Source organism: Salvelinus sp. IW2-2015, unplaced genomic scaffold, assembly GCF_002910315.2.
Source record: "Salvelinus sp. IW2-2015 unplaced genomic scaffold, ASM291031v2 Un_scaffold2974, whole genome shotgun sequence".
Lineage (NCBI taxonomy): Eukaryota > Metazoa > Chordata > Actinopteri > Salmoniformes > Salmonidae > Salvelinus > Salvelinus sp. IW2-2015.
The window spans coordinates 174,426-192,200 of record NW_019944269.1 but is presented as its reverse complement, the minus strand read 5'-3'; the positions used below and the strand labels follow the sequence as shown (position 1 = coordinate 192,200).

The 17,775-nt window shown below is 43.6% G+C and overlaps 2 long non-coding RNA genes across 3 annotated transcripts; both read right to left on the bottom strand.

The window, feature by feature from the left end:
* Window positions 1-2,829: 2,829 nt before the first annotated feature.
* Window positions 2,830-3,884, bottom strand: LOC139025624 (uncharacterized). Of its 2 annotated transcripts, XR_011477222.1 has the most exons (4): window positions 3,692-3,884; window positions 3,627-3,659; window positions 3,426-3,463; window positions 2,830-2,894 (listed from the first exon to the last, which is right to left on the bottom strand). It is a non-coding gene; the product is annotated as an uncharacterized lncRNA (long non-coding RNA). The 2 variants fall into 2 exon arrangements; XR_011477221.1 differs by lacking the exon at window positions 3,627-3,659 and having other exon boundaries at window positions 3,676-3,884.
* Window positions 3,885-4,249: 365 nt separating this feature from the next.
* Window positions 4,250-8,499, bottom strand: LOC112075084 (uncharacterized). Its single transcript, XR_002894918.2, has 3 exons — window positions 8,353-8,499; window positions 7,962-8,097; window positions 4,250-4,796 (listed from the first exon to the last, which is right to left on the bottom strand). It is a non-coding gene; the product is annotated as an uncharacterized lncRNA (long non-coding RNA).
* Between the last annotated feature and the right edge of the window lie 9,276 nt (window positions 8,500-17,775).

Below are 17,775 nucleotides of genomic sequence, written 5' to 3'. Positions count from 1 at the left end.
GAGAGTAATCAGATAGGTCCTCGTCAACGTTATACACGGCCAAACTTGAGAGTTGAGACCTTGACAGAAATATAAAGTCACACTATAACTTATTTGCACGAGTACTAGGAATCAGAAGAGACGAACGCGTATATTATCTGGGAGCATTCAGTGAGAACCATTACTTCACGCCATCCCTCCCTCATTTCCATCCTCCTCATTTCCCCATCCTCCCCTTCCTTCTCCCTCACCCAATCCCTCCCTCGATTTCCCCATCCCTCCCTCATTTCCCCATCCTCCTCCATCCCCATCCCTCCCTCATTTCCATCCTCTCATTTCCTCTCCTCCTTTCCCCATCCCTCCCTCCTTCCTCCATTTCCCTTCCCTCCCTCTTTCCCATCCTCTCCCTTCCATCTCCTCTCCTCCTTCCCACCTCCCCCATCCCTCCTCCTTTCCTCCATCCTTCCTTTCCTCCATCCCTCCCTCCTTCCCCCCATCACCTCCCCTTTTTCCCACATCGCTCCCTCGTTTTCCCCCATCCCTCCTCCTTTCCTACCATCCCCTCCTCCCTCCTTTCCTCATCCATCCATCCTCCCTCCTTTCCTCCCTACCTTTCCTCCCTCCTTTCCCCATCCTCCGCTCCTTTCCCCTCGCTCCCTCTTTTCCCCCATCCCCTCCTCCCTCCCTCCCCTCCTTTCCCTCCATCCAACCCTCCTTTCCTCCATCCCCTCCTCCCTCATTTCCCCATCCCCTCCTTCCTCCCCTCCCTCCCCTTTCCCACCCCTCCCTCCTTTCCCATCCAACCCTCCCTCAATTTCCTCACCCCTTCCCTCCCTTCCTTCACTCCATCCATTCCATCTTATTCCCCATTCTCGTTGAGATAATCTTTCTTAGCTGAAGGCTTATTGGGACAAAATACTTCTTGGCTTCTATCTAGCAATTATATGTGCATACATCTGTGTTCTGTCATAACTAGGCGACTTTCTCGTTAGTGTGTGAGTATACACTGGTTTAGTATACGCTGGAGTACACAGTTCCTGTAGTATACACTGGACGACCTGTAGTAATACATGGTTAGCCTGACAGCTCAGTTATACCGGTATACACTGGGACCTTGTATACCTGGTAAGAATCACGAGTCACTAGTATTACAGGTTAGTATTACACATGGAGGACACTGTAGTATGCACAGGTTAGTATACCTGGTAGGTACACTGTCAGTATACATGGTAGTATACAACTGGCAAAGACACTGGTTAGTATTAACAGCTTGAGTAACACTGTAGTACTAACAGGTTAGTAACACTGTAGTACCACTGCACGTTGAATACACATGGGTACACGTGCAGATACACTGTTTAGTACACTAGTACCTGTAGTAATCCACTGTTAGTATTACATTCCTGTAGTAAATACACTGTTAGTCTCGTGTATGTATTCACTGCGATTAGTAGTACACTGTGTCACTGTTTAAGTTCACATCACTGTAGTATAGTTTATTTACAGTAGTACATGTAGTATACATGGTTTAGTATCTAGTATAGTAACACTGTAGATATACACTTGTTTAGTATCTACAGGTGTACACTGTAGTAATACTCGTTTAGTATCTACAGTAGTACACTGTAGCTATACACTGTTTAGTATCTAGCAGTATTACCACTGTAGTATACACTGTTTAGTATCTAATGGCACGAGTATAAGTTTTACTACTGTAGTAACTTAATCACTTGTTTAAGTATCTACAGTAGTAAATGTAGTATACACTGTTTTAGTATCTACAGTAGACACTGTGTAATACACTGTTTAGTATCTACACAGTAGTACTACTGTAGTATACACTGGTTTAGGTATCTTACAGTAGTCACTGTAGTAAATACACTGTTTAGTTATCTATACAGTAGTACACTGTAGTATACACTGGTTTGTATCTATCAGTAAGTAACACTGTTATATACACTGTTTAGTATCTACAGTAGTACACTGTAGTTAATACACTGTGTTTAGTATCCTACATTAGTTAACACTGTAGTATACACTGGTTAGTATAACCTGATATACATCACTGTCTGGTGGAAAAGTGGTGTTTTTGATAGCAGCAGAAATCATACTTAGCTAGTAACCTGGTCATTCAAAATGGCTGCCAATCGTATTGGCTAAGTACTGAGGATTAGGGCTAGGAAGTTTAGAGTTTCTCCTGGTCATACATGGCCAGGAAAGGAAATACTCCTAGCCCACTATTATGGATTGATGAGAAGGAGGAGTCCAGCAACCCAGTAAGGATTGATAGAGTTAAATAGAGAGAGAGACGAGGACTCGGCCAGGACACACGAGAACATGGACAGAGGAGTGAGATGACACACTCATAACGGTTAAGTCCATCACTTGTAAAACACATTTGAACTTTGCTTGATTTACACAGTAAAACAGTACCACAGTTTTTTTTAACAGTACCACAAGTTTTAAACAAAACGAACCATTACAAAAAACTACAATAAAAAGAAGATTCGTTGCGCAACCTTGTCGTGCCATCGGTAGGACGAGACAAAGTCACAAGTCTCTGTACTAAAAACCCCAAAAGATAGTTACAGATCATATAGTACTACAAAACGAGATGTTGTTTATTATTTGTGGGGATTTTTAACCACTTTCCCAATTCCTCTTCATAGAGACACATAAGGCAGCTATCATCAAACTTGCATTTAGAACATGTTTAACACAGTGTCTTCACGTACCCCACATTCGTGAGCTGAAGCATCTACCTGTCAGTTGGAGTCATACCTGGCCGGGAGTCTACCTGGCAGTGGAGTCTACCTGGCCGTGGAGGTCTACCTGGCCCGTTGGAGTCTACCTGGCCGGAGTCTACCTGGCCGGGGGAGTCATACTGTCAGTGGAGTCTACCTGTCAGTGGAGTCCTACCTGTCAGTGGAGTATAACCTGAGTGATCTACTGGAGTAGTCTAACCTGTCAGTGGAGTCTACTGTCAGTGGAGTCTACCTTGGGTCAGGTGGAAGTCTACCTAGTCAGTGGGAGTCTACCTGTTCAGTGGAGTCTACCTGTCGTGGAGTTACGCTAGTCTAACCTGTCAGTGGAGTCTACCCTAGAAGTTCCACGTGAGTGATCTACCGTGATCACTGTCGTGAGTCCAGCCGCAGTGAGAGTCTACCTGTCAGAGGAGTCTACTGGCCGTGGAGTCTACCGTCAGTGGAGGCTACCTGGCCGTGGAGTCTACCTGTCAGTAGGAGTACTACCTGTCAGAAGGAGTCTACCTGTCGTGGAGTCTACCTGGCCAGTGGAGTCTACCTGGCCGTTGGAGTCTACCTGAGCCGTGCGAAGTCTACCTGGCCGTGAGTCTTACCTGGCCCGTGGAGTCTACCGTGTCAGTGGTAGTCTACCTGTCAGTGGAGTCTTACCTGTCAGTGGAGTCTAACCTGGCCGTGGAGTACTACCTGGCCGTGGAGTCTACCTGGCCGTGGAGTCTAGCCTGGCCTTTGGAGTCTAGCCTGTACAGTGGAGTCTCTCTGGCAGTGGTAGTCTACCTGTCAGTGGAGTCTACTGCTATCTACCTGGCCGTTGGAGTCTACCTGGCCGGAGTACCGGGTGAGAGTACTACCTTGCCGTGGAGTCTACCTGCCAGTGGAGTCTACCTGTAGTGGAGTCTACCTGTCAGTGGAGTCTACCTGCCGTGGAGTCTACCTGCCGTGGAGTCTACCTGTCAGTGGAGTCTACCTGGCTGTGATTAGTCTAGCCTGGCAGTGGTAGGTGTTTACATCACCCCTATAACCATTCTGTCATGTCATTTGATCATTTGACCATGGGTAAAATAAACAACTACTGTGTAAATACCTGAATCGATTTGATTGAATGAGCTCATTATTACTTATTACTGTAGAAATATCTTCCTCCTCCTCTCCTTCTTCATTCACTGCGTCTTTCATGAATCCGTGATTCCAAGGTGTCTCGTTCATTACTACCGTTTGTTCCTTTCAGTTTCAGCCTCAAATTGGACAATTTTCACTCCTCAAAGTCTCTCTGCATCGTCCCCACAAATGTCAATCAATCAACCGTGACGGAACACATAAAGTGGACTTTCTTGATAAAATACAAAAAATGTCCAAAGTTGTTTTGATGGTGTGTTTGTCATCCTATCTGTAGTCTAGTAATATCTAGAGACTGTAGTCTAGTCATATCTAGGAGACTTGTAGTCCTAGTACATATCTAGAACTGTTACTAGTACAATATCTAGTGGGTGTTGCTGTCCCCATGTCTTCCTTTACCATGTAAAGACTTGTTCCACTGTGAATGACGTGAGTTCCCTAACTGTCTTCCTTACCATGTAAAGACTTGTTCCGTTATCAATCGTTGAATCCTCAATCCGTTGTTAAGTAGTGTCAGTTTGCGTCCAAAAATGGCACCCTATTCCCTACATAGTGCACAAAGTAGTGCACTTCTGAGTGAGTAGTGAGTGGGTTTGGGTTAGGTCTGGAGGTATCCCCCGGTCAGACACGCAAATATGGCTCAGTTTAGGTGCTCGTTTTGGGGGCGGAGTGAGCCATGGTGCCCTGCCCTCTGGAGGTGGTGGAGGCCTAATCTCAAATGGCCCCTATTACCTGTGTAGTGCACTAACCAGTAGTGCACTACTTTTGAGTGTACACACTGGGCCAAAGAAGTGAGAATACACTGTGGTCTAAAGTAGTGCACTACACAGGGAGTTAGGGTGTTGTATGGGACGCGGCCAGAGGGAGGTATTATGTTGCATAGTGGTCGAAGCTACCCAGATACTCCAGACCGGCCCGGTAACAGAACTGGTACTGGTCCTGAAACAAACAGATCAACAACAACACACCTGTTACATCATCATCAATCATATCATCATCATCATCATCATCATCATCATCCATCATCATCATCATCATCAACAACAACACACCTTTACAATCATCACCATCAATCATCATCATCATCACAACAACACACCTGTTACAATCATCATCAATCATCATCATCATCATCATCATAAACAACAACACACTATTACAATCATCATCATCATCAATCATCAAAACAACAACAACACCTGTTACAATCATAATCATCATCATCATCATCATCATCATCATCATCATTCATCATCATCATCATCAACAACAACAACACACCTATTACAATCAACAACAATCATCATCATCATCATCAATCATCATCATCATCATCATCATCATCATCAACAACAACAACACACCTTTACAATCATAATCATCATCATCATCATCATCATCATCATCATCATCATCATCATCAACAACAACAACACACCTATTCAATCATAATCATCATCATCATCATCATCATCATCATAATCATCATCATCATCAACAACACAACACACCTACACACATCAACAACAACATCATCATCATCATCATCAACATCATCATCATCATCAATCATCAACAACAACATCATCATCATCATCATCATCATCATCAACATCATCAACAACACAATCATCATCATCACACACCTATTACAATCATCACAAATCATCATCATCAACAACAACAACACACCTATTACAATCAACAAACATCATCATCATCATCATCATCAACATCATCAACAACAACATCATCATCATCATCATCATCAACAACAACAACCTATTACAATCATCATCATCATCAACAACACACCTATTAAACAATCATCATCATCATCAACACAACACCTATTACAATCATCATCATCACATCACAACACACCTATTACAATCATCATCATCATCAAACAAACACACTATTACAATTCATATCAACATACTCCTAGTAGTAGCAGTAGTAGTAGCAGCCACAGTAGTAGTATTAGCAGCAGCAGCAGTAGCAGTACTAGCAGTTGTACTAGTAGTAGCAGCAGTAGTGGTAGTACGTAATAGCAGTAGTAATAGTAATAGTTAGTAATATTAGTAGTTGTAGTAAGTAATAGTAGTAGGTAATAGTAGTAATAGTAATAGCAGTAGTAGTTTGTAGTAAGTAGTAATAGTAGTAGTAGTAATAGTAAGTAATAGTAGTAGTAATAGTAGTAGTGTAGTAGCAAGCAGTAGTAGTAGTAGTAATAGTAGTAGTAGTAGCAGTAATAGTAGTAGTAGTAAAAGTGGTAGTAGAAGTAGTAGTAGTAGTAATAGTAGTATGGTAGTAATAGTAGTAGTAGTAGCAGTAATAGAGTAGTAGTAAAAGTGGTAGTAGCAGTAGTAGTAGTAAGTATAGTAGTAGTGGTAGTAGTAGTAGTAATGTAGTAGTGTAGTAGTAGTAAAAGTAATAGTAAGTAGTAGTGTAATAGTAATAGTAGTAGTAGTTAGTAGTAATATTATTATTAAGTAGTAATAGTAGTAGTAGTAGTAGTGGCAGTAGTTGTAAAAGTAATAGTAGTAGTAGTAGTAGTAGTGGTAGTAATAGTAGTAGTAGTAGTAATATATTTATTGGTAGTAGTAGTAGTAGTAGTAGTATAGTAGTTATTAGTAGTAGTAGTAGTAATATTAGTAGTAGTAGTATAGTAGTAGTAGTACTATTAGTAGCAGTAATAGTAAGTAGTAGTAGTAGTAGTAGTGTAGTAGTAGTAAAAGTGGTAGTAGTAGTAGCAGTAGTAGTAGTAGTAATAGTAGTAAGTGGTAGTAGTAGTAGTAATAGTAGTAGTGGTAGTAGTAGTAAAAGTAATAGTAGTAAATAGTAGTAGTAGTAATAGTAGTAGTAGTAGTATTAATATTATTATTAGTAGTAATAGTAGTAGTAGTAGTATATAGTAGTAGTGGCAGTAGTAGTAAAATAATAGTAGTAGTGCAGTAGTAGTAAAAGTAATAGTAGTAGTAATATTATTATTGGTAGTAATAGTAAGTAGTAGTAGTATAGTAATATAGTAGTAGTAGTAATAGTAGTAGTAGTAGTAGTACTATTAGTAGTAGTAGTACTATTAGTAGTAGTAGTAATAGAGTAGTACTATTAGTAGTAGTAGTAGTATATTATTATTATTATTAGTAGTAGTAGTAGTAGTATATTGGTAGTAGTAGTAGTAGTACTATTAGTAGTAGTACTATTAGTAGTAGTAGTAGTAGTAGTACTATTAGTAGTATTAGAGTAGTGATAGTAGTAGTATATTAGTAGTAGAGTAGTAGTAGTAGTAGTATGTAAGTACTGTTAGTAGTAGTAGTAGTAGTAGTACTATTAGTAGTAGTAGTAGTAGTATAGTAGTAGTATCTATTAGTAGTAGTGGTAGTAGTAGTACTATTAGTAGTAATAGTAGTAGTAGTAGTAGTAGTAGTAGCTGGGCTCTTCAATCCTTGTAGATGTGGTCCAATGGTACAGACACTACTACTAGTAGTAGTAATAGTAGTAGTAGTAGTATTAGCTGTGGTAGTAGTATTAATAATAGTAGTAGTAGTGGTAGTATTAGTAGTAGTAGTAGAAGCAGCAGTAGTAGTAATAGTAGTAGTAGTAGTAGCATCAGTAGTAGTAATAGTAGTAGTAGTGGTATTATTATTATTAGTAGTAGTAGTATTAGTAGTAGTATTATTATTAGTAGTAGCAACAGTAGTAGTAGTAGTAGTAGTAGCAGCAGTAGTAGTAGTAGTATTAGTAGTAGTAGTAGCAGCAGTAGTAGTAATAGTAGTAGTAGCAGCAGTAGTAGTAATAGTAGTAGTAGTGGTAGTATTAGTAGTAGTTGTAGTATTAGTAMTAGTATTAGTAGTAGTAGTACTATTAGTAGTAGTAGTAGTAGTAGTACTATTAGTAGTAGTAGTACTATTAGTAGTAGTAGTAGTAGCAGCAGTAGCTGGACTGGTCAACCCTTGTAGATGTGGTCCAACAGTACAGACACTACTAGTAGTAGTAGTAGCAGCAGTAGTAGCAGTAGTAGTAGAGGTAGTAGTTATCATTCTCCAGACACCAAACCTAAACAATAGTTGACTGATTACTGAGAGTTGAATATCTCACCTCAGTCTGAACTGTKGCAGGTCTCTGTGTTCGCAGCATCTTSACAGTCTGGAAGATGTCCACTACTCCTTCATATCTCATCCTCTCCAGAACGATACTCAGAGTGATGAAGACCCCTGTCCTCCCCACACCAGCACTGATGGGACCACACAGACAACACCACAGATTAGATCACAAAATGGCTGCCGTGCATCATGCATGCCAATTCTCTGTGAATAGTGCCACATAGAAAATATGTTTCTGTGTCAATTTATGTTTTTATTAACATGTGCTTTTTTTTTTATCTGCTTGTTCAATGTTTGTACCTGTATATTGAATAACAAAAAATGCATATCTGGAGTTCGGTGATATCATAGTCAGATTAAAGAGATATTGAGGAGGCGGACCTTACCTACAGTGCACCGTGATTGGTCCGTCCTGGCCAAACTGCTCTTTAGTTTGTGCACCTGGCCAATGAAATCAATGAACCCCTCCCCTGATTTTGCACTCCTTGCTCCGGCCAATCAGTGAACTGGAACTGACGAACCGTCGAGACTGGCCGTCCTGGAAAAAAAAAATCCACCAATCAGAACACAGAAGTAGGTTGATTAACCCCACACATTATACACACACACACACACACCACACACACACACACACACCCACAACACCACACACACACACCACAACACACACACCACCACACACACACACAGTTGTGAGAAATATCTCATCCCAAACACATCCTCCCACACTCACCCTGGCATCGGTACTTTGAACTCTCGTAGATGTACTGGGGCATGTTGTACTCGGCCAGGGGGCACTACAAAGTACTGGTACCTGGCTGATCGCTCTGCTGGCCAGTACTGATGGCACTTCTCCTGTAGGGGGAGACACAATGAGGGTTAACATATGTTGTGTTTTGTGTGTGTGTGTGTGTGTTGTGTGTGTAACAGTATAGCCTCCGTCCCTCTCCTCGCCCCTACCTGGCTCGAACCAGGACCCTCTGCACACATCGACAACAGCCACCTCGAAGCATCGTTACCCATCGCTCCACAAAAAGCCGCGGCCCTTGCAGAGCAAGGGGAACAACTACTTCAAGGTCTCAGAGCGAGTGACGTCACCGATTGAAACGCTATTAGCTCGCACCCCGCTAACTAGCTAGCCATTTCACATCGGTTACAGGCGATTTGCTGTGTGTGTGTGTGTGCGTATTGGTTGTTGTTTTGTGTGTGTGTGTGTGTGGGTTTGTGTGTGTGTGTGTGTGTGGTATACCCCAATGTCCTAATACATTAATGTCTTGAAAAGGAAGGAAAACATAAACTTGTTTGAAAGGTCAGTCCTTTTTTTCAGGTCCTGAATTTGTTTCAAATGCAATTTTATGCTTAAAGGTTAGTTAAGGTGTTTAGTTGGGTTAGGGTTTTGGGGTAGTTAGATGTTAGGTTTAATGTTAGGTTAGGTTGAGAGACAATAATACTTTTAATGGTCAAACATTTTTACTCTCCAAAAGCCGCTGAAATGTCACCAAAACAAAGCTGTGTGTGTCAGTGTTAATTTTGTCAACAATAACTACAAGGAAAAATACTCGCCAACAACCTATTTTTCCTGACTAAAACTATGATGATAACGAGACGAGATGCCCTGGAGAAAAAAACGATAACTGTAACAAATCACTTTTAATTTTAGTCGATGAAAATGTGACGAGACGGGAATTCCACGTGACTAATGAACAATTAATTTGACATGAATCTACTTTTCATCCGTTTTGTCCTCCTAACCATGCATGCAGAATATTCATGTAGTCCTCTCATTGGCAGCAAGTAAAGGTTGTGTGATCTGATTGAAGCTGATCTGACTGCTCTCCCACACAGCTCCCAGCGCGTCTCTTCAGCACTCTCAGCTCTCTTCGACTGTGTCTATCTAGACTATCGATGCTCTGTCAGCCTCTACTAACCTCACTAGACAGTACCAGGAACTGGATGAACAACCCCTAACTAGAACTGTGTGAAGCCAGGACACTGGACTTGTAACTAAACCTCAACTAGAAACTGATGTGAAGCCAGGACACTGGACTTGTAACTAACCTCAACTAAAACTGATGTGAAGCCAGGACACTGGACTTGTAACTAACCTCAACTAGAACTGTGATGTGAGCCAGCCAGAGAACACTGGACTTGTAACCAACCTCAACTAGAAACCATGTTTACTCTTCCTTTCTATTTCATGTTGGCCATTTTTTGCTTTGATCACATCTGAAGCTTTATGTCTGCTGTTATTCATTCCATCTGTGTTGCCGCTCTAGAGGGCTGATAATAACTATAAACTTGAACTAAAGAGACTAAGTTGTCCAGAGTTTAAGGCCGATAAAACTAAAACAGAACTAAAGTTTCCCAGAGTTTTAGAGGACTTGATAATAACTAAAAAACCAAGATGAATACTAAACTAAAAACTATAAAATATTTTAAGACTAAAAATACATATCTGAAATAGGCTGACACACAAACTAACCACTGGTGGTGTGGTGTTTTGTTTGTGTGTGGTGTTCTGTGTGTTGTGTGTGGTGTGTGTCCTTGTTCTGTGTGTGTGTGATCGTGTGCTGTTGGTGTTGTGTGTGCTGGTGTGTATTTTGTCTGTGTGTGTGTTCTGTGTGTGTTGTGTTGTTGTTGTTGTGTGTGTGTGTGTGTGTCTGTGTTGTGTGTGTTTGCTGGCCAGTATCTGATGCCACTTTTCCTTAGAGGACACACAATGAGGGTTAACACAGTGTGTGTGTGTGTGTGATGTGTGTGTTGGTGTGTTTGTGTTTGTGTGTTTTTGTGTTTTTTGGTGGGAATTGGTAGGTGTGGGTGCATGCAGCGTTTGTGTGTGTGTTCTTACCCGCCCCCATCTCCCTCATTTTATGTCAACATGACCACTATGGTAGAGTTGTGTTCCCACAAACATTCTCCAGTAGTCCTCCAGTAGTCTCAGCCAGCGGGCCCTGTGGCCTATATAACCCTCTGCTGCCTGTTAGAGACACACACAAAGACACACTTTATTCATATCATCTCATCACACACACACATCACACACAACCACACACACCACCACACACACACACACCACACACAAACACACACCACCACACGACACCACACACACACACACACCACACCACACACACACACACACACACACACACACACACACACACACACACACACACACAACACACACACACACACACACACACACACACACAGGCACCCTTCTACTGAGGCCACGCCCTCCCCCCGTTCTACTTGGTTGTATTTCATGTTCCCATGTGATGATGCCAGTCACCCGGTCCCTCAGTTCACCGTGTGTAGTGTCAGGACAGAGACGTTTCAATAACAGGAAGACGGCACCAGAGCCCCAGGTGTCGATCCAGTGACTCTCCGTTATCATACGATGTCAACGTTGGACAATCAGGGTAAGACTAGAGCCACAATAAACACAACATCACCATTTGGTATATATCCATGTTTCTTCCTGTTTAAAGCCAAGCTCCTTCATGTGTGAATAACCTCAGAGAGTGTGGGCACCATTAACGGCCACTGTTATTATCAGTAGGTTGCAGCACAAAACGACAGAGTCAATGAACAAATCTGTACCGACTTGACGTTACAATAAAACGCATTCGTCTGTCGTCTGGTCTGTCTGTCTGTTCTGTCTGTCTGGTCTGTGTCTGTCTGTCTGTCTGTCTGTCTGTCTGTCTGTCTGTCTGTCGTCTGTCTCTGTCTCTTGTCTCTGTCTTCAGTCATAATGTGTTCAAAAGTTCTGGATCAAGTTAAAGTGAACACTGGTTGTCAACAGCCCGCGTGATGAGACAGTTGTGTATTACGAGGTTATGTATGACTGACACCAGGTTCTGTGTCTGACTGACGGAGTTTAGAACCATGACTGGTTGATGAACTACTAGACTAAAACGAGCCTGATGCTGTATGCCCAGACCCCATAGCTAGCGTAACATTTAAAACGATGCCTGATGCTAGCCAGACCACATACTAGCTGTAACCATTAAAACGAGCCCGTCAGTGCCAGACAGACAGCTAGCTGAAACATTAATAAGAGCCCACACTGATGCCAGACAGATAGCAGCTGTAACATTAAAAGGAACCCTGACACTGAGCCAGAAGATAGCTAGCTGTAACATAAAAGAACCCTGACACTGATGCCAGACCTCATACTAGCGGTAACATTAAACGAGCCTGACGCTGATCCAGGCAGACAGCAGCTGTAATATGAAAACGAGCCCTGACACTGATGCCAGACCCATACAGCTAGCTGTAACACAAAATAGCCCTGACACTGATGCCAGACCAGACAGCTAGCTGTAATATTGAAAACGAAGCGCCCTGACACTGATGCCAGACCAGACAGCTAGCTGTAACACTTAAAACGAGCCCTGACACTGATGCCAGACAGACAGCTAGCTGTAACATTAAAACGAGCCCTGAACTGATGCCAGACCACATACAGCTAGCGTAAACATTAAAACGAGCCCTACACTGATGCCAGGACAGACAGCTAGCTAACATTTAAAACGAGCCCTGACCCTGATGCCAGACCAGATAGCTAGCTGTAACATTAAAACGAGCCCTGAGCTGATGCAGACCACATAGCTAGCGTTAACATTAAAACGAGCCCTGATGCTGATGCCAGACCACATAGCTAGCAGTAACATTAAAACGAGCCCTGATGCTGATGCCAAGACCACATAGCTAGACAGTAACATTAACACGAGCCCTGATGCTGATGCCAGACCACATAGCTAGCAGTAACATTAAACGAGCCCTGACACTTGATGCCAGACAGACAGCTAGCGTAACATTACCTTTCAGTTTATTGTAGTAAAGTTTCTTTAACCATGTCTCAGACTGTCCTGTCAGAAACCTCCTACCATGTCTCAGGCTGTCCTGTCAGAAACCTTCCTACCATGTCTCCAGGGACTGTCCTGTCAGACACCTTCCTACCATGTCTCAGGCTGTCCTGTCAGAAACCTTCCTACCATGTCTCAGACTGTCCTGTCAGAAACCTTCCTACCATGTCTCAGGCTGTCCTGTCAGAACCTTCCTACCATGTCTCAGGCTGTCCTGTCAGAAACCTTCCTACCATGTCTCTGGCTGTCCTGTCAGAAACCTTCCTACCATGTCTCAGGCTGTCCTGTCAGAAACCTCCTACCATGTCTTCAGGCTTCCTTCAACACCTTCCTACCATGTCTCAGGCTGTCCTTCGAAACCTCCTACCATGTCTCAGGCTGTCCTGTCAGAAACCTTCCTACATGTCTCAGACTGTCCTGTCAGAAACCTTCCTACCATGTCTCAGGCTGTTCCTGTCAGACACCTTCCTACCATGTCTCAGACTGTCCTGTCAGAAACCTTCCTACCATGTCTCAGCTGTCCTGTCAGAAACCTTCCTACCATGTCTCAGCTGTTCCTGTCAGAACACCTTCCTACCATGTCTCAGGCTGTCCTGTCAGAAACCTTCCTACCATGTCTCAGGCTGTCCTGTCAGACACCTTTCCTACCATGTCTCAGCTGTCCTGTCAGAAACCTTCCTACCCAGTCCAGGACTTCCTTCAGAAACCTTCCTTACCATGTCTCAGGCTGTCCTGTCAGACACCGTCCTACCATTGTCTCAGGCTGTCCTGTCAGACACCTTCCTACCATGTCTCAGACTGTCTGTCAGACACCTCCTACCATGTCTCAGACTGTCCTGTCAGACACCTTCCTACCATGTCTCAGACTGTCCTGTCAGACACCTTGTGTAATGGTTAGGGAATTGCCATGCTAGTTGTTATATTAAACTCATGTTGATGGCTTCTTAATAAACATGTATCTATTTTCTCCTCTCTCACCCCCCCCACCCTCTCTCTTCCCTCCCTCCCCCCACCCCTCCCCCCCCTCCACCAGACCTGGGTAATATATATGTATAAGAGTATCTAGTATTTAAAATACTTTTTTTGTTGTGTTTTTGAGTATTTTCAAATCCACAGCCCAAAACAAGTACATTTATTTCAGTAAGTCAACCAAATTGTATTTTAAAAGTATTTTCAAATACTTATTTCAAATACCTGGGTTAAATGCATGGGAGAGTATTTGAGCCTGTGTATTGGCATTGTTCTAATACTTCCAAGTGTATTTATACAACTTGTATAAGTATTTAACTACTTTTCTTTTCAAATAAGATATCCAATACATACTTCAAATGTATGTGAAAGTAACTGAGATATTTGAAAGTATTTGAACCCAGGTCTGCTCTCTACCCTCTTTCCCCCCCCCCTGTTCTTCTCTCTCTCTCTCTCTCTCTCTCTCTCTCTCTCTCTCTCTCTCTCTCTCTCTCTCTCTCTCTCTCTCTCTCTCTCTTCTCGTCTCTCTCTCTCTCTTCTCTCTTCTTCTCTCTCTCTCTCTCTCTCTCTCTCTGTGTTCCTCTCTCTTGTCTCTCTCTCTCTCTGCTCTCTCTCTGCTCTTGTGTGTGTGTCTGTCTGTCTGTCTCTCTCTCTCTCTCTCTCTCTCTCTCTCTCTCTCTCTTCTTGTCTCTCTCTCTTGTCTCTCTCTCTGTGTGTGTGTGTGTCTGTCTGTCTCTCTCTGTCTCTCTTCTCTCTCTTCTCTCTCTCCTCCCCTCCCCCCCCTCCCTCTCCTGATAGATATCTATAAAGCTGTAGGAGCGGCGGTGCTGGGCTTCATCTCTGGCGTACCCGGAGGTTACCTCTATCCTCCACAATGCAGCAGAACTCGGTTGCCTGGGCCTCCGCCGGAAGACATTAACAAGGGAGAATCAGAGGCAGACAAAGGTTCATCACCTTCCTGACCCTCTGATAGGAATTTCCTGATGTTGTTTCTGCCCATGGTAGTAGGAGGAATACTGTGCCTCGCTGCCTCCATGGCAATCAGGAAGGCCGGGGAGACTGAGCCGGACGCTACGGAGTGTGCTGCGGTCGTAACTGTGGTTCTGATGGGGACCTCTGCTATATGCGGAGGTGTGGGATTCCTCTTGGAACAGCCATTGGAGGACTGACTGACATCCTCACCGTGTACAATACACTGTAGAAATGGCGGTGAAAGTCATCTTTATTGTCGTGTGTCTCCTTTTAGGCTGCGTTGGCAGCAGGGGTGTCGGTTCAGTTCGGTAAGAGCCGTCAAAACTGAGGGCAGCAGCAGGCATAGGAACAGGGATACTAGCGGCCTTGAAGTCCCAGTCTATCCTGGGGCACTGGGGCACTATGGGGGCTCTGTTTGGRCCGGCGGCAGCTGCAGGGGTGGCTCTGTCCGCTGCTCTGAGYCGCAGCAGTAGCAGCTATGGGAAGGCAGGGAGACTAGGGGCAACACTGGGGGCAATGTGCGCCACGTGGTTTGGGAGATGGACTCTGAGTTATTTCACGGTGTGGATTTTAATATGGATCTTTCTGATTTCACTGCTGTCCCTGGTAGTTGTGGACCCTACCAGACCAGCTAATCAAGGAGAACGAATCTCAGATACAATGTCAGCAGAGGAGATTTAGTCAAGAAATCATTTGACTAAATGTTTCTTTATACCCATTTCAGACAGACGATGTGGTATGCGACCTGTAAACAAAATCGGAGGCAATGTTTATATGAGCCCCTTTCATACAAGCCCTTAGTGACCARTCCCGAGTGACGCAGCGGTCTAAGTCACTGCATCTCAGTGCTAGAGACGTCACTACAGACCCTGGTTCGATTCCAGGCTGTATCACAACCGHCCGTGGTTGGGAGTCCCGTAGGGAGGTGCACAATTGGCCCAGCGTCGTCCGGGTTTGGCCGTCATTGTAAATAAGAATTTGTTCTTAACTGACTTGCCTAGTTAAGTAAATATATTTTGGGAGGTATACCCCTTTTAAACATATCACTGGCCAATTGGGAAGGGTGGGGGTACTGTTAAACCACGGGGGCTATTTGCAGTTCAAATTAGGGAGGTTTTAAACAATGGAAGTGTTAATGAATTTACATGTAAAAAAAAAAAAAAGCAGAGAACCATTCACACAGACTCATACCTGTATTTTGGTTACAGGGTCTGTGYAAATGCAGGAATCACGACTAAGTCTTTAAGTGGGGTTTACTCCTCCATGTTTTTACGCCCTATCCATTTCAGATGTACCAATAACCTGGTATAAACATGCAGGCATTGTAAATGAGTGGGACTTTGGTCTGTGTGTGAAAGGGATATTTGTTCATGCCTTTGTAATCATTGTATTTTAATAAAATGTCATCACCTGTATATATAGGACTGCAGGTAGTCATTGTAAATAAGATTTTGTTTTTAACCGACTCGCCTGGTTAAATAACGGTTAAATATAACATATATAAAACATTGTCAGTGGACTAACAGGGAATGTTGGGTTTTGTTTGAATATTATTTAAATATTGCATATTGGGTATTATTTTGCTTGTGGGCGCGGGAGAGTCTTTTGATTGTAATCTCTATGTACGATACTTACTCCCCTTGTTGTTAAAAAATGGATATAATTGTACATCTATTTAAAAAACTGTATCTACCCTTTTTTTAATATATCTCCACAAAATATGTATATAAAATAAAAAATAAAAAAAATCTTTGTTTGGAATTATTTTTAATAATGTTAGAGGATGACTACATTACAGACACCTGCCAGCTCTCACAGGGTGCGTTCCAGGATGACTACATTACAGACACCTGCAAGCTCTCACAGGGTGCGTTCCAGGATGACTACATTACAGACACCTGCAAGCTCTCACAACACCTGGACAGGGTGCGTTCCAGGATGACTACATTACAGACACCTGCCAGCTCTCACAGGGTGCGTTCCAGGATGACTACTTTACAGACACCTGCCAGCTCTCACAGGGTGCGTTCCAGGATTGACTACTTTACAGACACCTGCCAGCTCTCACAACACCTGGACAGGGTGCGTTCCAGGATGACTACATTACAGACACCTGCCAGCTCTCACAGGGTGCGTTCCAGGATGACTACATTACAAACACCTGCCAGCTCTCACAACACCTGGACAGGGTGCGTTCCAGGATGACTACATTACAGACCCCTGCCAGCTCTCACAGGGTGCGTTCCAGGATGACACATTTACAGACCCCTGCCAGCTCTCACAGGGTGCGTTCCAGAGACACATTACAGACACCTGCCACTCCTCACAGGGTGCGTTCCAGGATGACTACATTACAGACACTGCCAAGCTCTCACAGGGTGCGTTCCAGGATGACTACATTACAGACACCTGCAAGCTCTCACAACACCTGGACAGGGTGCGTTCCAGGATGACTACATTACAGACACCTGCCAGCTCTCACAGGGTGCGTTCCAGGATGACTACTTTACAGACACCTGCCAGCTCTCACAGGGTGCGTTCCAGGATGACTACTTTACAGACACCTGCCAGCTCTCACAACACCTGGACAGGGTGCGTTCCAGGATGACTACATTACAGACACCTGCCAGCTCTCACAGGTGTGCGTTCCAGGATGACTACATTACAAACACCTGCCAGCTCTCACAACTGACAGGGTGGTTCCAGATGACTACATTACAGACCCTCCAGCTCTCACAGGGTGCGTTCCAGGATGACTACATTACAGACACCTGCCAGCTCTCACACACCTGGACAGGTGCGTTCCAGGGATGACTACATTACAGACACCTGCCAGCTCTCACAACACCTGGACAGGTGCGTTCCCGGATGACTACATTACAGACACCTGCCAGCTCTCACAGGTGTTCCAGGATGACTACATTACAGAACACCGCCAGGCTCTCAACAGCACCTGGGACAGGGTGCCTCTTCCAGGATGGGACTACGATTACCAGA